We start from the raw sequence: 23197 nt of genomic DNA, 5'->3' as shown, positions 1-23197 counted from the left end.
GTCTTAATTTAATTTAATTAGTGGTTCCAGAAATCATGGTGTCCCTTGCAATAGATGATGTCATAAATTCAATGACATGTGATAAATAAGTGTAGCTGAGACTGCTATGAGTTCACCAAAAGTTAATTAATTTTCTTGCTAGACACCAGGAGGACTACATTTCCCAGTCACCCTGGCAGTTGGCTATGGCCATATGACTGGGTCTTGGCCAATGGGATGTGGGCAAAGTAATATAAGCCACTCCCTTATCTGGTCCATAAAAATCTCCCACAGACTCCTGCCCTCCTTCCCCACTCCACTCCCTCCCCTCCTGTCTCCTATTCCTCTCTCTTCCCCCATCTTCAGGCCAGGGGGCTCCAAGACCCTGGGGGATAGCAGAGCCACAAATTAGCAGGAGCCTGGGCCCCTGAACACCTTGTGAAAGGCCAACTGCCAAACGCCCTCACCAAAATGTCCTCTGGGCAAGACCTGCTTCTGCCGTGTTAAGCAACTGAAACACTGGGATTGTATGAAATAATGACAAGTGTCATCCCCCCTAACATGATAAGTAAACAGCCAAATAGTATCAATGCAGTTAGTGGTGAGTGCTATGAGAAACAGCAGGGAGGGCTGGGTGTGGTGGCTCACACCTGTAATCCCAGCACTTTGGGAGGCTGAGGCTCCCAAAATTAGCTGGGCGTGGTGGTGGGCACCTGTAATCCCAGCTACTCAGGAGGCTGAGGTAGGAGAATCACTTGAACCCAGGTGGTAGAGGTTGCAGTGAGCTGAGGCGGAGGTTGCAGAGATCACACCACTGCACTCCAGCCTGGGCAACAGAGTGAGACCCTGTCTCAAAAAACAAACAAAAAACCAGCAGGGAGGACACAGCGTGGTGGGTCAGGGGAGTGTCCAGATAGAGCTGCCAGAGAGGGCTTCTCTGAGGAAGTGACATTTAAGCAGATACCTGAAGAAAAGAGGGAGGGGCCGCACAGGGAAAGCTCTATGTTGGAGGGACAGCAGGGAAATCTGTTGCTGGAAGGGAGGAGGAGGGGGAGGAAGGAGGTGAGGAGGGAGGGGCAGGCAGAACCCCCGCACAGCCAGGGGCGCTCAGGCAGGCCAGGACCTCAAAGGGCATCCAACCCACCCCCATCCGATGCTTGAGTCCCTTTCCCTGAATCCCAGCCATGTGGCTACCTGCCTTATAAAGACCCCAGTGATAGGGAGATCACTAGTTCAGGAGGCAAATATTTACATCTTGCTCAGAATGCTAAAAATAAAAATAAAAATAAAAGGTTTTTTTGCGAAAAGTAAAAGTATTTCTTCCCTCTGAGCTTCCAGTTACAGTTTATACAACCCCACCCCTCATGACCTACAGAACAAGTCTAAGCCCTTCCATGAGATAGCCCTCCAGACTGCGGAAGGCAGCTCCTGCTCCCTGTGGATCCTCCCCTCTCCTCACCAGGGTCAACATCCCCTGCACTTCTGAGAATAACCCATCTGCTCTGTCTTCTCTTCTTAAAGAAGAGCATCAGGCCAGGCGCAGTGGCTCACACCTATAATGGGATTTACAGGTGTGAGCCTCAGGGAGGCTGAGGCGGGCAGATCGCTTGAGGTCAGGAGTTTGAGACCAGCCTGGCCAAGATGGTGAAACCCCATCTCTACTAAAAATATAAAAATTAGCCGGGCGTGGTGGTGCATGCCTGTAATCCCAGCTACTTCAGAGGCAGAGGCAGGAGAATCACTTGAACCTGGGAGGTGGAGGTTGCAGTGAGCCAAGATTGTGCCACTGCACTCCAGTCTGGGCAACAGAGTGACACTCTATCTCAAACAAACAAACAAACAAACAAAAAAGAGCATTAGAACTGAGCACAGCTCTCCAGGTGAGCTCTGCCCAGTGCAGTGCAGAGCAGTACTGACACCTCCCTCATCCTAGACACTATACTTCTGCTTATACAACCCAGGATGGAATCGGCGTTTAAGGTGCTTGGCTTATGTTGCTGACCTCCACTCTGATCACACATGTGACTGAGCCTCACTGCTGCCCCCTGTGCATTCCCAAAGGACAGTGTGCAGGCCCACACAACGAAGGGGACGACACTTCTATCCACTCCCTGGTCATGGCCATGGCCCTTTCTACATAGCCTTGTGCACACCAGGACAGGATCAGGGTCCAAGAAAGGGGATCAGCCAGCGCCCCAGGAGCAGAACCCACATAGGAAGCTTAGGGCTCATCCTGACTCAATTTTTCAGTCTTTGTGCAAATGGGCAGCCTGGGCAGATGACAAAGAGGCATCTTAACTCAGGTGGACAGATGGAGACTGGCCACTGTAGCCAGCTGAGAACCCTGTTCTGATCTCTGTAACAACAACAGTGCTCACATATGGAGGGCTTGCTCTATGCTCGGGACAATGGTTAGTAAATCACTGATTCCTTGCAACAACTAGTTGAAGTACTATCATTTCCCCCATTTTGCAGAGGAGCAAACTGAGGCCCAGAGGCGCTAAATATCTCGGCAGGGACCACACAGCCAGAAAGTGCTGTCATGAGTTACATCATGAAGGGGTGTAAGTCACAACATTCCTCTGCTGAAGACAGCCAGGGGCTCCAGTGAAGCAGGAGTCCTTTCCACAGCTCAGAAGGCCTCAGGATCTGCCCCCCAACCTCTGTCATGCTATCTCCTGCCCACTCTCCCCCCAGGTCACTCCATCCCAGCCACACTGGCCTCCTGGCTGGTTCTTGACTACACCAATCACGCTCCCACCTCAGGGTCTTTGCTCCCCGTATATGATGGCAGAGGCTGTCTGTTTTCTTTCCTGTCCTACTCCAGTGTCTAGAATAGACACACAGTAGGTGCAGAATAAATATTTGTTGAATGAGTAAGGAGGGTTAGGTGGGATCTGAGGACCTCAGTCAAACAACCATTACAGTTTCCAGAGGCCTGCACTCCCTCAGGATGTGACAGTCACCGGTCTGAGTCACAGGACAGGATCAAGGTCCGAGAAAAGGAGTCCACCAGCGCCCCAGGAGCAGAACCCACAGAGCCCCTGGGGTCCAGTGGAGCCCACGAAAGTTCTTAAAGGATCCACCTTGCCATCAGTTTCGATCGAATTCTGATCATCCTGGTTTAAAGAGTCTATGAAAGGATGGCGCGGTGGCTCACGCCTGTAATCTCAGCAATTTGGGAAGCCAAAGTGAGCAGATCACTTGAGGTCAGAAGTTCGAGACCAGCCTGGCCAACATGGTGAAACCCTGTCTCTACTAAAAATACAAAAATTAGCCAGGTGTGGTGGCACACATCTGTAATCCCAGCTACTCAGGAGGCTGAGGCGTGAGAATTGCTTGAGCGCGGGAGGCAGAGGATGCAGTGAGCCGAGATTGCGCCACTATACTCCAGCCTGGGTGACAGAGTGAGACTCTCTCAAAAAAAAAAAAAAAAGGTTATGAAAGATATATGCATTTTTCTTATTTTCTGGTTTTGGTTGCTTTTGTGTAAGTACCCCAAGCCACTTAATGTGTTGGGCTGGCAACTTAGAGAGGCTAGTCTGAGAGCCACTCATTGAGACATCTGCTTTCAAAATGCTAAAAACTAAATTTTAACACAAAATCAATGTAATTCGTAAAGAAACTGTGGGAAGTGGGGCTGGAAAGGGGTTGCTTGACTTCAGAGCCACAACCCCACTGTGTAAACAAAAATGTTTCACGGCCCCCTGCCCTTGAGAGAGGGAACTGACAGGGCCTGGGCATGAGGGCTCTGGGCCCAGCTCGCCTGGGTCAGAATCCCGGCCTGTCACTGACTCGCTGTGCAACTGTTGCCTGACCTCTCTAGGACTTGGTTTCCTCATCTGCAAAATGGGTAATATAGACATATGTACCTCACAGAATTATTCTGAGGAGTAAATGACCCAATAATGTGAAGCATTGGGCACCTGTATATTGTAAGTGCTCGAAAATATGTGCTGTTATCTCAGCAATCTTGGGTACAGGTCCTGGCAGCCACAGCAAGGGTGGTCCCTGCCCACATAGTTCTCAGTCGTCTCCTCTGTAAACTGAGTATAAGAAGGAAATGTCGGCCGGGTGTGGTGGCTCATGCCTGTAATCCCAGCACTTTGGGAGGCCGAGGCAGGCAGATCATGAGGTCAGGAGATCGAGACCATCCTGGCCAACATGGTGAAACCTTGTCTCTACTAAAATACAAAAAAAAATTAGCTGGGTGTGGTGGCACGTGCCTGTAGTCCCAGCTACTTGGGAGGCTGAGGCAGGAGAATCGCTTGAACCCGGTAGGCGGAGGTTGCAGTGAGCTGAGATTGCGCCACTGTACTCCAGCCTGGCAACAGAGTGAGACTCCATCTCAAAAAAAAAAAAAAAAAAAAAAAAAAAAAAGAAGGAAATGTGGCAAGGGCTGTGCGTGTGCATGCCCACATTCTGTAAGGGAGAAGCAGAGGTAGGTGTCACTCCCAGGCTCCTTGGCCTTCTAATCCAGGCCTTTGAGGGAGGGGACTGTAGCCACCAGGACTGCCCTTGGCAAGACTGTCACTTATCACACTAGCTTCTCCAGACGGGGCATTTTGACTATTGATCTGATAAATAAACAGCCTGCTGGCTCGATCAAAATGTTATTTTGCATTTCAATTACTGCTCACTGATGCAACCTTCATCCTGCAAGATGCTGCTGGCAATGGCAGAGCCCTGCCACTGGCTGAAGAGGTAGAGCCACCCCCTACCAGTGCCCAACCACACCCTCCCTCCCTGGGTAGTGAGGGGTCCTTGTGGAAGACAGCAGTTCTCAGGGAGGGGAGGGAGGAGTGACAGGGGGACTGGAGGGGCAGCTGTGGCAGGCAGGAATTCTGGCTGCAGGTGAGCCAGACTGGGACACACCTAACCTAGCCTGTGCCCTCCAGGGACCTCAGTGCCCCTGCTGCTTTGTGGAGTGGCCTTGGGCATGTCATTACGCTTCACTGCATCTTAGCTGCTGCATCAGTAAACTGGATCCAAGAAAAACTGCCCTACTCCACTTGGTTGTTGTAAGGGTACATGGAGTAAACAGATGTGCAAGCTCTTTGGAAGAAAAAGAGACACAAATGCTGCTATATTATATAACCGAATAACAATACTACATTTCCTTTCTTTTTAAGCACTTGCTATGTGCAAAGCGCTTTACATATATAAGCTTATTTACTTCTCAAAATAACTCTGGATTTTTCATCCTAATTTATACATGGGAAAATCAATCGAGGCACCAGACATTGTCAGGTGGGCCCCACACCTTCCATGCACATGGAAAGGCAAAGATTTGCCCTCTAAGCCATCCTGATGCCAATGTATGGGATTTTAACCACTCTGGGGTTACACATCTCTGGAGGGGTGACTCCAGACAGGGCTACTTCTTCCCTATCCTGGCCAGCCTAGCCTTTAAAGGTGGGCAGAAGAGAAACGGGCTCTGTCCTCCTCCGGCTGGATCCAGGCTAGGAGGAGGGGCAAGGCTGCTGACAGCTGGCAGGCCAAACAGACTATTTCCTGGACTGCCTGAGTACTGGGACCAGTGTTCCAAGGCCAGCACCGGGCCCCAAGGAACCAGAGGATGACGGGTGAGTGCTTAGGGTGCTCAGTGAGACACTGCAGGGGTCTGAATACCTGGGCACACCTCACTGCAGGGGACAGGCAGAAGAGGTATCATTTAGAGCCAGAGGAATCAGCAGGGCCATGTCATCCATGTGCACAGGTGGGGTGTGTGAGGGTGGTCTGCAAGCTCTGAATTTAGAAACTTTGAGGTGGATGAAATGGGAACCCCTGATACAAAGGGCATGGTGGCCACCGGTTCCAGGGGACCCCTTTTTGAAAAGGACCGTCCATCCCTCCAACCTCTGTGTGTTTTGGTTGAATTGAAAGTAATTTTTGGCCATTTGGCCCAAGTGCCAAAATTGCTTTGTCCTTTGTCCTCACAGTGCACTGACCTAAATGTGTTGCTCTCTGTCTCTCTCTCTCTCATACACACACACACACACACACACACACACTCACACCCTGTAGGAGAAGACCTATTAGCTCATGCACTTAGAACTGTGGCCTCCCAACTCTCCCATTAATGTCGGAACTGCAACTTTGTAGTTTACATTTCAAGTTTTAAAATATAATAAATAGCACGAGTGTCTTCTGAGTTCTTATTACGTTTGGTAGAAAGAGCCCAGTGACTAACTGATATGGTGTCTGCTCTGAAGCTGTGTGTCCTAGAGACAGCCACTTGCCCTGTCTGGCTTCAGTCATTCTTTGTCCCTTCCTGGAAAACAGAGAGCCCTCACCATCTGCTGGGGGGGCCTGAAGATACATGAAACAGGAGGTAAGACAGTTGGCTCTCTGGCAGGAAGCTGGACCATTGGTCCTGAGATTTACCTGGGAAGCTGCCCGCTAGTCATGAGCCTTTTGCTCATTTGCTCATGCTGGTTTCACAGGTAACTCAAGGGTTAAAAATGAAATTACCTAGAGAAAAAAAATCTACATTACAAAATGAAACACTTGCTGTAATGCAATGGCCTGAGACCAATATGGTGTGTAAAGACTGAGAATCCATAACTCTAGCCTCTTGCCCCGTGAGTCAGACCCCTAGCCGAACCCCAGTCCTCCTGACCCATGAGACAGACCCTCTCCATCCCAGGATCCAGGGCTCTGGGCTTTCCTGCCCACATCCACCCCAGAGCTGCCTGCCCCCTCTGCCGGGCAGCTCAGGCCAGCCTAAACTGGAAAGAGCACAGGGTCTCATGGCCCATGTGCAAGTCTTAACTTTGCCCTTCTTTCCTCCATGACCTTCAGCAGGTTCTTGACCTTCTATGAGCCTACAGTAACCCATTTTACTACCATAACTCATGGAGTTATTGTGAGGATCAATATAGAATACGACCTTCAAAGTGCTTCCTGCCAAGTTGTCACAACCTCCCCGCCATCCTCACTCTGGCATTTCACAGCCCCAGCTCCTGTGAGAGGAAGTGAATGTCTTCAGGTAATCAGTCTCACCAGGGGCTTACCCAGCAATGAAACTGAGAAGGAACCCCAAGTTCATGAGAATTTCCATGTCTTATCCCAGCTAACCCTCATGAGGCTTGGGGGTGAATATTCTCACCCCCAGGATAAGAATGAAGCATGGAAGATTTCCTTGTTCAATGTCACTTAGTGGGTAGGGGGCAAGGCCAGGACTGAACCCAGCACCGTGTCCCCCACCCTTGATTCCTGAGTTCTAAGCTCGATCTCAACATTTTGCAGACTCTCAGCCGTGTGCGGTGGCTCACTCCTGTAATCCCAGCAGTTTGGGAGACCGAGGCAGGAAGATCACCTGAGGTCAGGAGTTCGAGATCAGCCTGGCCAACATGGTGAAACCCCATCTCTACTAAAAATGTAAAAATTAGCCAGGCATAGTGGCACATGCCCATAGTCCCAGCTACTCAGGAGGCTGACACAGGAGAATCGTTTGAACCTGAGAGGCGAAGGTTGTAGTGAGCCGAGATCGTGCCATCACACTCCAGGCAGGGTGACAGAGTGAAACCTCGTCTCAAAAAAAAAAAAAAGTTTACAGACTCTCAACATCACGATTCCAAATAAAAATAGATAGTTGAAAAATGGAAAAGCAAAGTACCTGGCCAGCACTTCTAAAAACTCTCAAGGTTAGGCTGGATGCGGTGGCTCACACCTGTAATCCCAGCAGTTAGTTTGGAGGCCAAGGTGGGCGGATCACTTGAGGCCAGGAGTTTGAGACCAGCCTGGCCAACATGGCAAAACACTGTTTCTACTAAAAATAGAAAAATTAGCCAGGCATGGTGGCAGGCACCCGTAATCCTAGCTACTAGGGAGGCTGAGGCACGAGAATCACTTGAACCCAGGAGGTGGGAGGTTATAGTGAGCCGAGATCGCTCCACTGCACTCCAGCCTGGGCAACAGAGCAAGACTCCATCTCAAAACAAGCCAACAAACAATCAAACAAAAACTGTCAAGGTTATGAAAATTATGGAAAGTCTGAGAAACTGTCACAGACAAGGGGAGACTAAACAGACATGACAGTTAAATGCAGTGTGGGATTCTGCATGGGATCCTGGAAGAGAAAAAGGACATCAATGGAAAAATAAATGAAATCTCAATAAAGTATGGAGGTTAGTTCATAGTAACGTACCAAGGTAAGTTTCTTAGTTGTGACAAATCTATCATGGTAACATAGGAAGCTAACAAAAGTGAAAACCAGATAAGGGTTATACAGGAGTCCTCTGCACTATCTTGACAATTTTTCTGTAAAGCCAAAAAACAATTTCATTAAAAAGTTTTTTCAAAAGTGGAAAAAGGTCAGGCGCAGTGGCTCACGCCTGTAATCTCAGCACTTTGGGAGGCTGAGGTGGGTGGATCACCTGAGGTCAGGGGTTCAAGACCAGCCTGACAAACATGGTGAAACCCTGTCTTACTAAAAATACAAAAATTAGCCAGGCATGGTGGCGGGCGTCTGTAATCCCAGCTACTCAGGAGGCTGAGGCAGGAGAATCACTTGAACCTGGGAGGCAGAGGTTGCAGTGAGCCAAGATTGTGTCTCTGCACTCCAGCCTGGGTGACAGAGCCAGACTCCATCCCCCACCAAAAAATAAAAGTATGTAAAAGCCCCACCTGGCTCTGCCTCTTGGAGGAGAGAGGAGGCGCTCACTTGGCCCACCGCCCACCTGTCCTCACGAGGCACCTGCTTCTCCAGTGGCTCCTCCCTTATGGCCAGGGACTATCTGTGTGATGCCTCGGGCCTCTGGGAAGGCTTGTTCTTTCTGCCTCTGCACCTTTGCACCGCAGATCCACTGCCTGCCATGCCTTCAGCTCTTGTCACCAGAAGTCACACTATAGTTTTACCTGTCAAGAGCCAAAAAGATGAGCAAACACTTCCAACCAGTTATTTCGCTGCTACAGAATTACCCCAACATAGTCAAAAGTCACATGCTTGAAATACGCTTGAAATGTGTGTTCGCTGCAAGCACACACATATGCGCGCACACAGGCACACACAGACGCTGCAGGAAACAACATCGATGTTGATTAATAACACCACATCCACTGGGTTGAATTATGGAATAATGGGAACTAGAAGACACCAGAGAAACACACTAGGAACAAAAGCCAGTCTCTTCCATAGCCTGCAAAGCCTGTGACCTGACCCTGGCCACCTTTCCAACTTCACATCCCACCTTCCCACATTCCACCCACACTGGTCTCCTGCTCTTCCCCAAGTGTGCCAAGGGCATCACCATCCCAGGGCCTTTGCACTGACTGCTCCCCCTACCTGGAGTACCCAGATACCCACACAGCTCACCTCATCATTAGTCAGGTCTCTGCTGAGATGTCATGTTTCAGGGAAGACACCCTGACCCCTATCAATACTCTACATCTTTTTCTTTCTTTCTTTCTTTCTTTGTTTTTGAGGTGGAGTCTCACTCTATTGGCCAGCTTGGATTGTTGTGGCATGATCTCAGCTCACTACAGCCTCCACCTCCTGGGTTCAAGCGATTCTCCTGTCTCAGCCTCCTGAGCAGCTGGGATTACAGGTGCCCGCCACCATGCCCGGCTAATTTCATATACTCTACATCTTATCCTGCTTTACTTTCTTCACAGCCATTCTTAATATCTGACATTCTATTATTTGTTTTATTGCTTCTCCGTTTATCATCTGTCCACCTAAGTTTAAGTTCCCTGAAGGCAGGGTCTTGGACTAATTGTTTTATCTCAGAATCAAGACACATAGTAGGTGCTCGGTAAATATATGAGTCAATGAACAAAACCCAGAGATGGGCCAGGAATAGTGGCTCACACCTGAAATCCCAGCACTTTGGGAGGCCGAGGCGGGTGGATCACCTGAGGTCAGGAGTTCGAGACCAACCTGGCCAACATGGTGAAACACCATCTCTACTAAAAATACAAAATTAGCCAGGTGTGGTGGAGGGTATCTGTAATCCTAGCTACTCAGGAGGCTGGGGCAGGAGAATTGCTTGAACCCAGAAGGTGGAGGTTGCAGTGAACCACGATCACGCCATTGCACTCTAGCCCGGGCGACAAGAGTGAAACTCCATCTCAAAAAAAGAGAGAGAGAGAAAAAAAAAAGCAGAGACGGGGGGAGGAATGCTATAAGTAAAAAAATAGAGGCGGGGCGCAGGTTCATGCCTGTAATCCCAGCACTTTGGGAGACAAAGGCAGTCTGAACTGGAGTTTGAGACCAGCTTGGCCAACATGGCAAAAACCCATCTCTACAAAAATACAAAATTAGCTGGGTGTGGTGGTGGGCGCCTATAGCCCAGCTACTTGGAGGGCTGAGGCAGGAGGATCCCTTGATCCCAGGAGCCAGGAGGTTGCAGTGAGCTATGATCACACCACTGCACTCTAGCCTGTGTGACAGAGCCAAGACCATGTCTCAAAAAAAAAAAAAAAGGGAAAATGGTACATCACTCTAATTATGTAATGTAAAAAGGGTATGTATGGAAGATCATGTTCCAAAATGGACATAGAAGTGACATTTGGGAAATTAGCTGATTATTTTACCTTCAAATTATTTAATACTGTAATATGGTATGAAACTGTGTAAAGAGGATAAGGTTTGACATCATTCAAAGTCTACTTCTCCCTCGCTTGCTGTTGACTGTAGGCAAGCCACTTATCCTCTCTGAGCTTTGGGTGTTTTGTCTATAAAAGTGATATCATATCCTTTTACTTAGAGGGTTGATGTGGGGATTAAAAAGAAAATGAAAAGAAAGTGCTTGTCAGGCGCCGTGGCTCATGCTTGTAATCCTGGCACTTTGGGAGGCTGAAACAGGAGCAACATTTGAGCCCAAGAGTTTGAGACCAGCCTGGGCAACACAGTGAGACCCCCATCTCTATTTATTTACCAATTTTTTATTGATTTTTGAGATGGAGTCTCACTCTTTCGCCCAGTCTGGAGTGCAGTAGCACGATCTCAGCTCACTGTAAACTCTACCTTCCAGGTTCAAGCGATTCTTCTGTCTCAGCCTCCTGAGTAGCTGGGATTACAGGTGCAAACCACCACGCCCGGCTAATTTTTGTATTTTTAGTAGAGACAGGGTTTTACCACGTTGGCCAGGCTGGTCTCAAACTCCTTACCTCGTGATCTGCCCATCTCGGCCTCCCAAAGTGCTGGGATTACAGGATTGAGCCACTGTGCCCGGCGATCCTATCTCTATTTGATATAAAAAGTTTTAAAACAATTTAAGTGCTTACCACTGTACTCAGCACATAGAGGTGGCTTCTATAAAGTTCACTCTCCACACCCCTAAAGTTTGTACAAGGTGTTTTGTCTTAGACTGAATCCAAATATCACCCCTCTACAACTGTTCGAATTAGGCACTCCCCTCTGAAACTCCACTGAGCTTGGAACACACTAAGTTAAAAATGCTGGAGTTAGCGTCTTGCCAGTCCCCAACCCCACCCTACTAGCTCCTAGAGGGCAGGGCTCTTGACTTGCTCACATCTGGGCCCCCACAGCACCCTGAGAAGTGCTGGCCCAGAGGTAGCTGTGATATTGAATGGATGGGCGACTCACAAACCAAGGCTAGGGGCACTCAGGTGTAGAGTTTTCATAGAATTTAAAGGTGAGGGGATTCAGAGGCTCATTTACTTCAATCCCCTTCTTACAGATGAGGCCCTGAGAGGGCCGGGGACTTGCCTCAGGTCACTAGGCCTGGGAGGACCAGGCTCCCAGCCCACACAGCCACCACAAGCCACTGCACCTCCAGGCCACGGGCAGTCCACCTGGTGCCTCTCTGGGAAAAGGCACCGGAGGAGGAGAGGGTTACAGAGTATCTCCTTCCAATCAGCGATTGTGCTAATCAATCAACTCAATTAAATCTAGAATAGTTTTTTTTTTTTTTTTTTTTTTTTTTAAGGAACAAACAAAAACAGCAGCAGAAAGTAATGACTAATAATCAAGTAAAATTTGATTATTTCTGTGCTGACTGGTTGGGGGAGTGGGGATCTGAGACAGGTCACTAGAGCAAGCGAAGAAAGTAAAGAGGCAGAGACTGCAAGCTCAGCAACACAGGGGACTGAGCTGGGGAGGAACCACAGGGGCACAACTCAGGGCCCTCCGAAATGAAAACCGCCATCAGACGCAGAAGGTACTGCGCCCAGGCACTGCTCTAAGTACAGAACACAGATTAACTCACTTCCTGTTCACAGCAACCCTAAGGGGTCAGAACTATTATGATCTTGTTTTATAGATGAAGAAACTCGGGAGCAAAATAATTTGGTTAAGGTCACAGCTGGGGTGGAGCTAGGATTTATTTGAACCCCTGTGGTCTAACACCAGGGTTTTTGTGCTTCAGGGCATGCAGTATGCAGGGGCGGGGGGACGCTGCAGGGGCGGGGGGACGGTGCAGGGGCGGGAGACGGTGCAGGGGCGGGAGACGGTGCAGGGGCGGGGACGGTGCAGGGGCGGAGGATGGTGCAGGGGCGGGGGATGGTGCAGGGGCGGGAGACGGTGCAGGGGCAGGGGACGGTGCAGGGGCGGGGGACGGTGCAGGGGTGGGGATGGTGCAGGGGTGAGGATGGTACGGGGTGGGGGACGGTGCGGGGGCCGCCTCTGCTGCATGTGGCTGGGGATGAAACACCTGCTGCACATGAGAAGTTGTTACTATTCGCTTACTTATTTCATTTACTACACATCTACTAAGTCAAACACAACAGGGACCCTGCCCCTAAGCTCAGTAGCTCATGGCAGATACAAATAAGTGATCAATGACCATAAAGTCACTGGACAATGAAGGATCTCAAAGCAATACGATAGGGTCACACACACATATTCATGGGACCTGCGAGTGCAGAGGAGTGTCTAACCCTCCTTAGTGTAAGGGAGTCAGGGAAGGCTTCCTGGAGGAGAAGTTTAGGCTATGTCTTGAAGGACAAGTAGGTGTTTGCCAGGCCAAGAAGGGAAGAGGGTGGGGAATGGTGTTCTGGGCACTGGGACCAGTATGTGCAAGTCACAGAGATAGGGAACAGCAGTATACAGCCAAGGAACTGGAGTTGGCATGGGAAGTCCGGGACACAGGTGTGTGGCCGGCGCCGGGGCACAGGAAGAAGCCAGGTGGGGGTCTGTCAGGAGACCAGCATGGACAGGTGGGCAGAGGCCAGCTAGAAGATTCAACACCAGGGGTTTCGACATCACCCTTTGAGGGGCAGGCTCATCACACCAACAGCACTGCGGTGCAGGTTTGCCTCACCTGACCGCCTGCGCCCAGCTCTTTGGAAACTGCCTGCACAGTCCTCTCCTGCAATGCTGGGTCTGGGTAGGGTGGTCACCGCTCACTTTCCTCATCAAAGAAACCCAAGGCTTCAAGAGGTAAAATGACCAGTTACTCAGCTGGCTTAGAACTCGAGCCTTCTTTTCTTTATTTTTCTAAAGGCACAAGCCACCATCCCTAGTTAATTTAATTTAATTTATTGTAGAGATAGGGTCTCCCTATGTTGCCCAGACTGGTGTTGAACTCCTGGGTTCAAGCGATCCTCCTGCCCCGGCCTCCTGAGTCATTTGGATTAGAGGCCTGAGCCACTGCAGCTCGGGCCTTCTGCTTCACAATCCTGTCCTTATTTCCCCCACCCACCTTTCTTTGCAATACAAATGCATTAGCAAAGCCAGCTATTTAAAGGAACCCCGCAGCTAATCCTTATGTAAATGGAAAATCTTTCAGCAAAGCTAATAATCACTCCATAATCCAGCAGTTATATAATTCTGGATTTTATAGTACAGCATCCAAAGCTGAGGTATTCTGGTCCCTACAAAACCTTCTTTGTTGGGGGAGGATGGGGTTGGCATGACGATCTGGTGAAAAGGTGTGGTTTGCAAGGAGGAGGAGGATGGAGGCTCCCAGGTCGACAGCCCAGCGGAGGAGCAGCTTCCAGCCAGGGTAGGGTGGGAGAGAGGTATAGGGTACTTGGTGGTGAGGGAGAGGTAGAGGGGTAAAGAAAGGGGCTCAGCCCACTGGTTCCCACAAGACTGAAACCACATCAGCCAGGTTGTTCCACATCTTCCAAATACCAATAAACAAGAAAGGGAACTACCTCCACTCCTCAGAAGGGGAAACTGAGGTACTGAAGAACATGAAGCCACTCCATCTATTCCTGTACCCCAGGAGCATGCCCCAAACCCTGCGAACAGCTTGGGCTGCAATTGATGCCTCTGTTCTCAGTCTTCCTGATTTGATTTTTCATCCTGTGAGGGCGGAGTCCGAGGTCTGTTCTTCTTTGTGTGCCCCGCAGCGCAGAGCAGAATGCCAAGTAAACAGCAGGTTCTCAATAAATGTGAGTGGGAATACAAATGGACTCACTTTACAGAAATTAGATTCACAACAAGGATAAAGAAGAATCAAGATCTTGATTTAAAACTGGTAAAGAGACGGGAATAAAGTGGGAAATCATATTTATTGAGCATCTTTTGTATACCTGACACTACGCTAATTGTATTTAAAATGATACCAGCTTATTACACAGATTGTTTAAAAATATTAAATATTAAATAATAGTGTGATGATAACAGAATACTATTCTTATAGTTGAGGCAAATTGCACAGAACAGATGAGCAATGTACGAAAGCTTCTCTAGCTAGTGATACTACTAACCACTAATATTTATTGAGAGATTACCATGTACCAGGTACCATGCCATGGTATTATTCCACCCTCCAAAGAACCCTCCGAGGTTGATACTGTGATTATCTGTTATGAAGCTGGATGCTGCCACACAATTTGCAGCACGTGCTGCCACCAGCATCCTCCTTCCTGCAACACACACAGTGTCTAGTAGGAAGTGGGCAGAACTCAAGATCCAGATAAAGCAGGCAAGGATTCACTCAACACACTCCACCCCTCACTCTCATAAAGGGGTACTAAACTGAAGGAGACCCTAGTAAAGATGCCCTTGCAAGTTCACCTCCTGTTTTTTTTTTGGAAGATGGAGTCTTGCTTTGTTGTCCAGGCTGGAGTTCGGTGGCGCAATCTCAGCTCACTGCATCCTCTTTCTCCCAGATTCAAGTGATTCTCCTGCCTTGGCCTCCCGAGTAGCTGGGATTACAGGTGCCTGCCACCACGCCCGGCTAATTTTTGTATTTTTAGTAGAGATGGGGTTTCACCATGTTGATCAGGCTGGTCTTGAACTCCTGACCTCAGGTGATCTGCCTGCCTTGGCCTCCCATAGTGCTGGGATTGATTACAGGCATGAGCCACCATGCCCAGCCTTGCATCCTGTTTTTAGGATGCTTGGGTATAAGTGGACAAAACGATAGCATATGGATGGACCCAAGAAGAAATGAATGGGCCAGGCGCGGTGGCTCTTGCCTGTAATCCCAGCACTTTGGGAGGCTGAAGCAGGCAGATCACTTGAGATCAGGAGTTTGAGACCAGACTGGTCAACAAGGCAAAACCCCGTCTCTGCGAAAAATACAAAAATTAGCCGGGCTTGGTGGCACTTGCCTGTAATCTCAGCTACTTGGGAGGCTGAGGCACAAGAATCACTTGAACCCAGAAGGGGGAGGTTGCAGTGAGCTGAGATTACACCACTGCCCTCCAGTCTGGGTGACAGAGAGACTCTGTCTCAAAAAATAAAAAAATAAAAAAAATAAGAAGAAAAGAGTTGGAGAAGTGAAAACTCAAATATTTGCTGTGTTTATAGCTCTGAACAGCCCCCTCTCTTTCTGGGAAAGGCATATAAGAGAGCATATGATTTCACAGAAAGACCCCGGGATATAAAGCCAGACCACCAGATCATTCACAATTTGGATCCTGGCTCTGCCACTCACCAGTGGGCACTTAACCAACCTGTGCCTCCATTCTCCATCTGTAAAATGGGAACACCAGGTTTCCTCTGCAGGTTTCTTGGAGGGATTAAGAAAGCTGTGTATGAGTGCACATGGACAATTTTTGAAAATATTGTAAGGTTCACAGAAAACTTGGTAACTGTGGCTACTTTTAGGGATTCTGTCTAGGGGACCAAGGATTAGGGGAGGAAAAATACCCTACCAGTCACTGCCTGCACTCTCATAGTGTTTGACATTTTTGTTACACATGTGAATGTATTACTTTTTTTTAAAAGACTGAAAAAATGAAACAAAATGTATATATAACGGCTCAATAAATGGTAAGCAATACACCAAGTCTTTTTTTGTTTGTTTGTTTTGAGACCTGTCTTGCTCTGTCGCCCAGGCTGGATTGCAGTGGCATGAACTCAGCTCACTGCAACCTCCACCTCTTGGATTCAAGTGATTCTCCTGCCTCAGCCTCCTGAGTAGCTGGGAATACAGGCGTGTGCCACCATGCCTGGCTAGTTTTTGTATTTTTAGTAGAGACGGAGTTTCACCATGTTGGCCAGGGTGGTCTCAAACTCCTGACCTCAGGTGATCCACCCCCCCTCAGCCTCTCAAAGTGCTGGCATTACAGGACTGAGCCACCAGGCCCAGCCTGGTCCTCTTAAAAGTTTGCTTCATTCTCCCGAATGGGGTAAAACCATGAGACATGCACAGCCTTGGCAATCGCATGTACGGTTTATACTCCAGGACCTGCACAGAAAACCCTTCCCTTCTTCATTTCCTCAGCCTTCCCACCATCTCCCATCCCCATCCCCCAAAAACCCTCTCCCCGAAGGAGCCCCCTTAGCTTGTTTGGCTAATGTATTCGCAAACCAAATTAGGGGGGCCCTGGCTCCCAGGGAGGTCCCCAAGCCAGTTGCTAGATGCAGGGAATTAGATACCATCTCATGCTCAAATCCGATTAGGTCCCACCCCCGCCCCCACCCCACATGCAAAAGCCCACTTTCTAATCAATTTTACAAAGGGCCCTCTGCAGATATACACTAATGGTATTGAGCTGAGATCTTTAAACCAAGTCTGCAAGAAGTCTGCAGAGATAAAATGTACATACTATATTAAGGAGGAAGACCGTCGCCACGGCATCCTTCCCCTCAAAGAGAGAGGGACTGGGGGGTGCAGGCAGAGTGTTCGCTACAGTCAAATAACATCCTTTCTCCAGCCTCAACTGCTCTTTCTCCTTTCAAACTTAACCCACCCTCCAACTCCTTCCCATTTAGGCTGCTTGTCATTTTAACTTTCACCCGCTAGAGGCCCAAAAAGAGATCCAAAAACTGATACATACTTTCTCTAATCCTTGGTCCTCTAGGCAGCCTCCCCAAAGGTAACCATTGTTAGCAAGTTTTCTGTGAATCTTGTAACCTTTTCACAGACATTCCATGTGCACTCATGCACAGCTTTCTTAATCTGTCCAAGAAACTGTCAGGGGAAGCCCGGGTGTTCCCATTTTACAGATGGAGAAGTGGAGGCTCAGGTTGGGTTAAGTGCCCATTGGTGAGTGGATTAACACCTGACTCTGCCACTCACTACCTGCATGGCCTTAAGCTCAGCCTCTCTGGGCCTCAGGCTGTGCAATTGTAAAATGGGAGTGACAACAATAGGCCCTATCTCAAAGGTTAAAGAGATGATATGTGTAATATGTTCAGAGCAATGCCTGGTTGAAATGAAGCGCTCAATGGAAGTGAGCTCTTACTTCTCCACGTGGCCACATTACTCCTCATATATTTTGTAACATTCACACCTTTCATGTAGAATGCCTTTTCCTTTTCCTTCATGCAGGAGCTTTCCCCGGCCAGTTTCTCACTCTCTCCTCCTAGCTCCTCCAGCACCTTGCTCATTCAACCAAGATATACTGAGTGCCTGCTGCATGCCAGCTCTATGCATTTGGGGGCTGCCCACTGCTCTATGTAGTGCTTATCTTTTTTTTTTTTTTTGAGACAGGGTCTCACTCTGTCACCCAGGCTGGAGTGCAGTGGTGTGATCTTGGTTCACTGCAGCCTTGACCTCCCAGGCTCAAGCAATCGCCCCATCACCTTAGCCTCCGGAGGAGCTGGGACCACAGGCATGCACCCCCATGCACCTGCACCTGGTTAATTTTTAAAAATTTTTTGTAGAGACAGAGTCTTGCCGTGTTGCTTAGGCTGGTCTCAAACTCCTGGGTTCAAGTGACCCTTTTGCCTCGGCCTCTCAAGATGTTGGGATTACAGGCGTGAGCCACTGAGCCCAGCCTGGGACATCATTTAACAGTTAAGTTCTTTAAGGACAGATGGGAACTCCTTTCCTTCTTTGTGTCTTCGTAGAAGGTGCTGAATAATTTCTGTAGAATGAACATAAGTATGAATCAATGAGTGGGGCCACATAGCCTGAGGTGACCGTGAACCTGGTCGTGTGCACTTTTTTGGGGCCAAGACCTGAAGTCCTCTCAAACCTGCCTGTTGACTCAGGGGCCCGAGACTGTACTGCAGGTAGAAATAACTGCAGCCAGACACTGTGTCCTCAAAGACTGGCCAGTGCCTATGTGACCTGAGGTCTGTGTGCTGCCTGGTGTCTGTGCTAGGGCTGGGCTGCCAGGACCCTGCAGTCCCATGTCAACAGTCACCCACCAGGTGGTTTGGCTATAAGAATTCACAGGCTGCCTGGCACAAGCAAATTAGGCTGAGAGGCTCTGTCTGGCTTTCAGGAAGCAAGCAAGCTAGCTGTCTCTCTCCACGTGGGTCTCGCTGGCTTCGGCTGCTCAGCATCCCAGTGCCAGCACCTCTGTGCCCCTTTCCAAGGTCACCCGGCAGTAATGTGGTATTTCTGCCCTCCTAGAGGCACCCAGACCACTCCCACAAGACAGCATGGTCTGCATCAATGCTCAGCCACGAGGGTTTTGGACTGAGTGTGAATCGGCCATGTGGCCCTGCTGGCCCGACTGGACCCAACTTACCCTCTGAGCAGCCTGTGTGACCTGCAGCTCCCAAATCACTGGATCACCTCTGGCCTAAACAGAACAGATGGGAAAGCTAGAGTAAGATCGCACTTAGATACCAGACTCTGGTCCCTAAACCAAAGTCAAGGTCAGAGGATTTAGCCTGGTGGCTCTGCTCGATGCAGGCTCTTCGGCCCTCAAACATGGAGAGGGGCAACCCCCGACTCTGGAACCATGGGCTCTACGGTCACATTGCATTGTGGCTCTACATTTGTGTCCCGCTCAGCAAAATGACTAAAAAGTGACAGCTAGTTGTCAGCAAAGGCTCCTCCCAGCATAGGCTGATGACCAGCAGCATCAGTATCACCCAGAGTTTGTTAAATTCAGATCGCTGGTCTCTGCCCCCAACCGACTGACTCAGAATTTCTGAGGATGAGCTTCTGCCTGCATTTTAAGGACTCCTAGAAAGAGAAAATGTGCTGTGGCTCCTGGGGCCGATGGCACATCAGCTTATCCTTTGAAGACTGCATTTTCTCTCACCTGATTCTCCCAACAGCCACTGGAGGCAGGGAGGGCCAAGATTCATTTATTCATTTGTTCATTTGTTGTGCCAACAACCACGCATTTATTGTGGAGGCTTTAGGTGCCAGACACTGGTGAATACAACACATTCCCTGCCCGCAGGAGGCGGATCAAGACAGAGCACGCACAAGTAAACAGACTAATCGACAACAGAGGACTCTCCCTACCCAATTAGTCTGTTTATTTGTCCACATGGCATTAATGGCTTCTTAGCACTACATCTTGTATTAGACAAGGATGGGCAAGGATGGGGCACTGGTTTTTTGTTTGTTTGTTTGTTTTTTGACGAAGTCTTGCTCTTGTTGCCCAGGCTGGAGTGCAATGGCATGATCTTGGCTCACTGCAACCTCCGCCTCTGGGTTCAAGCAATTCTCCTGCTTCAGCCTCCCAAGTAGCTGGGATTACAGGTGCCTGCCATCATACCTGGCTAGTTTTTTGTATTTTTAGTAGAGATGGGGTTTCACTATGTTGTCTAGGCTGGTCTCTAACTCCTGACCTCATGATCCACCTGCCTCAGTCTCCCAAAGTGCTGGGATTACAGGTGTGAGCCGCTGCACCCGGCCGGGGCACTGTTTTAACCAATGTGACATTTGAGTAGAATCCTTAATGAAGAGAGGAAGGGAGCTAATGGGTATCTGGAGAGTTAGGGGAAGAGCTCCCCAGGCAATGGGGATTAAATGAACTAGATATCAGAGAACCATTGAGAACCAAGCCCTAACTCCCAGCCCCAACCCCACCTACCACCCTCAGACACATCTCCAGTCAATGCTTCATTTTTCTCCAGCTTCCTCCCTTGCCTCTTCCTTATTCTGTAATTTCTCAGGGCCGCAGCAGGGGCGGTTTGTCCACTCAGCCCTGTAGGCACAGAGCCTCTGGCCTTTGAGTTTTTCCAAAGACCTTCAACATGCTTGAAATATGCAAATACATTTTTAATCCCCAAATATGAAAAGGAAAAATGCAAGATCAAAATGTTTAAATGTGTAATTAAATGTCCACAAAGCACAACCTAATGTCAACTTGCTTCATTAACGGTATATTCGTAAACATTTCATTATGTTGGAAAATAATTTATAGGTTAGATTTTCTTTCCCTTTTTCTGAGACAGGGTCTCACTCTGTCACCCAGGCTGGAGTGAAGTGGCACAATCATAGCTCACTGTAACCTGAAACTCCTGAGCCTCATATTCCTTGGCTCAAGTGACTCTTGCCTCAGCCTCCCTAGTAGCTAAGACTACAGGTGCATGCCACCACACCTTTTTTTTTTTTTTGAGACAGAGTCTCGCTCTGTTGCCAGGCTGGAGTGCAGTGGCGCGACCTCAGAGAGGCTTGGCAGGGAGAAGGGCTAAATCCTAAGGGTAGTTTGGCTACAGCAGGCCATGTGCAAATCCCGAGCTTTGTCCATTTTCCTTCTGTCTTTTCCTTTGTCCATTTTCCTGAGGTCTCACCAACAAGCACCCTGGAAGCATTCTACCTCTTCTGATCACGCTCATGGACTTAAATGCCCAAGATAAACCACCCACACTACTTCCCAAGGCAACTTACAAGGAAACACTCCCATTATCAGTTCATCCACCCTCTAGGTTCCAGGCCTTCTTCAGTTCTGGGAACCAGATGGGCACAGTGGCTCACACCTGTAACCCCAGCAGTTTGGGAGGCCGAAGCAGGCGTATTGCTAGAGGGCAGGAGTTTGAGACCAGCCTGGCCAACACAGCAAGAACCTGTCTCTACAAAAAAAAAATTAGCCGGGTGTAGTGGTAGTGGTGCAGTGGTGTGTGCCTGTAGTCCCAGCTACTTGGGAGGCTGAGGTGGGAGGATTGCCTGAGCCGAGGAGTTTCAAGTCTGCAGTGAGCTCTGATCACGCCACTGCACTCCAGCCTCAGTGACAGAGAGAGGCCCTATCTAAAAAACAATCAAACAAACAAAGACAAAAACAAAATCTGCGAGCCCGTCCTTCCCAAACAGCTTCTGAGGTGTCAGGCTTAAAGTTCGTGTCTATGTAAATACACACAGGAGGGCAAAAACTCAGGAAATTGCTTTAGAAAACGATGCAACCAGAATGTCAACATCCAGCTGGGTCTGTCCCCTTCTGAGGGGCTTCCTGGGTCTCTCTGTCCCTGTTCTTTCATACTGAGCCCTCCTCTATAAGGGGAATGACCATTAGAGGTAGTTTACTGCCCACAACAAAATACTCATCTGATTACCGTGCCCTATTTATCATCTCTGAGTTAAGGACCTCAGTGGCCAAAAAAACAGCTAATCTTCTTGGTTCCAAATGATTTTGTTGCTTTTAGAAAAAAAGTCAAAACCATCATTAAGTGTATTTTCAAAAGGCTGGGCTGGAGCTGTTGCCAGAGATGATTCTAAGCACTGGGAAGGGGAGGGAGAAAAGGAGGCAGAAACAATAAAGGAAGAGGAGACGGTGGAGGAAGAGGTGAAGGTGGCTGCAACGCCGACTGCCATTTCCCAAGGGGCTCTGCTGAAGGTGTAAATTCTAGGACATTAGCTAAGAGATCACAGCCCATGGTCTGGCCATTCATTCATTCACAATATTTGTTAGATACCTCAAAGTTCTGGACACCATTTTGGCAGGGAAAAGGAAGTCCTTGACCTCAGGAAACTTTTATTCTGGTGGGAGAGACAGATAATTAATTGTATTATATAATATTATATAAATAATATATATAAAGAATTTAAAAGTACTTTGTGATACAGGAATACATTTATGTGTGGTATGTATCTACACACACATATGCAGACACACTGCTTGTGGGCACTCCTATGGCTAGGTCCCTGGTGAGTACTGGTTGCTGAAGACACACGCACGTGCACGCACGCACACACACACACATACACACGAGACTCTTCCTTTCTGGAACACCCTAATGCAAAAATAGGATGCAACAACCTTGTTTGCACAGCAGATAGAAAACATACCAGATATTTGAGAGTATGTAGACTTGTCCAAGTCACACCAATGATTGGAGCACAAGAAGGTCCTGCTCCCGGCCGGGCATGGTGGCTCACGCCTGTAATCCCAGCACTTTGGGAGGCCGAGGCGGGTGGATCACCTGAAGTCAGGAGTTCGGGACCAGCCTGGCCAATGTGGTGAAACCCCATCTCTACTAAAACTACAAAAATTAGCCGGGCGTGGTGGAGGGTGCCTGTAATCCCAGGAGGCTGAGGCAGGAGAATTGTTTGAACCCAGGAGGCGGAGGTTGCAGTGAACTGAGATTGTGCCATTGCACTCCAACCTGGGCAACAAGAGTGAAACTCTGTCTCAAAAAAAAAAAGATGGTCCTGCTCAGCAGGGTCTTACCACCTGTCACCACCTCCACCTCTCTTGCACTCTCAGGGACCACCTCTGAGGGCACCGGGGCCTCGTGCAGCAAGGAAATGTAGAGCTGAGCAGGGTCTGTCTGTCATCAACAAGGCAGATGATGGCTCAGAACACCCTGAACTATGCTCTGCCTTTCCCTCTTTGACATGACCACATCTTACCCTCATGCAAAGTCTGTCTTCCCTAACAGTATTACACTTCCTCCCATTCCCTCATCTCTTCATTTTCCCTTTTGCCATCAAAAGGCATCCTATCAGTTAAGGACTTTCAGATAAACTGTTTGATTTCAAACCATATGCCTGGTGAGGCCTCTGTTTTGTTTTTGCCTATAGATTTCCCAGCCACACAGTGGGAATCAGGGTAGAGTGGTTAAGGGCATTGTTCTAGAGTCAGACAGGACTAGGTTCAAATCCTGATTTCCCACTTGTGAGAAAGTCACACAACTCTGTGCGTATTTCTTTATCTGTAAAATGAGACACTAGTTCCTAATGCAAAAAGTGGTTGAAAAGATTAAATGAGATCATGC

General features: G+C 48.7%; 1 protein-coding gene across 6 annotated transcripts in view; it reads right to left on the bottom strand.

Annotated features, from left to right (window-relative positions):
* ESRRB (estrogen related receptor beta) overlaps positions 1–23197 on the bottom strand; it is a 190088-nt gene that overhangs the window by 74723 nt on the left and 92168 nt on the right. Inside the window, exons 2-4 of one of the 6 annotated variants that reach the window (XM_063793017.1) lie at positions 21896–21959; positions 20077–20242; positions 18772–18825 (exon numbers count right to left, since the gene is read on the bottom strand). The exons of 3 other annotated variants lie outside the window; for them this stretch is intronic. The gene's annotated coding sequence lies outside the window, so the exon portion shown is untranslated. The remainder of the gene's footprint in view (positions 1–18771; positions 18826–20076; positions 20243–21895; positions 21960–23197) is intronic. 2 more of the 6 variants (XM_009428182.3, XM_054666160.2) reach the window with 2 other exon arrangements.

This window comes from Pan troglodytes, chromosome 15 (genome assembly GCF_028858775.2).
Source record: "Pan troglodytes isolate AG18354 chromosome 15, NHGRI_mPanTro3-v2.0_pri, whole genome shotgun sequence".
NCBI lineage: Eukaryota > Metazoa > Chordata > Mammalia > Primates > Hominidae > Pan > Pan troglodytes.
Note: the sequence above shows the minus strand (reverse complement) of the source record. Positions and strands in the feature narration are given on the sequence as shown.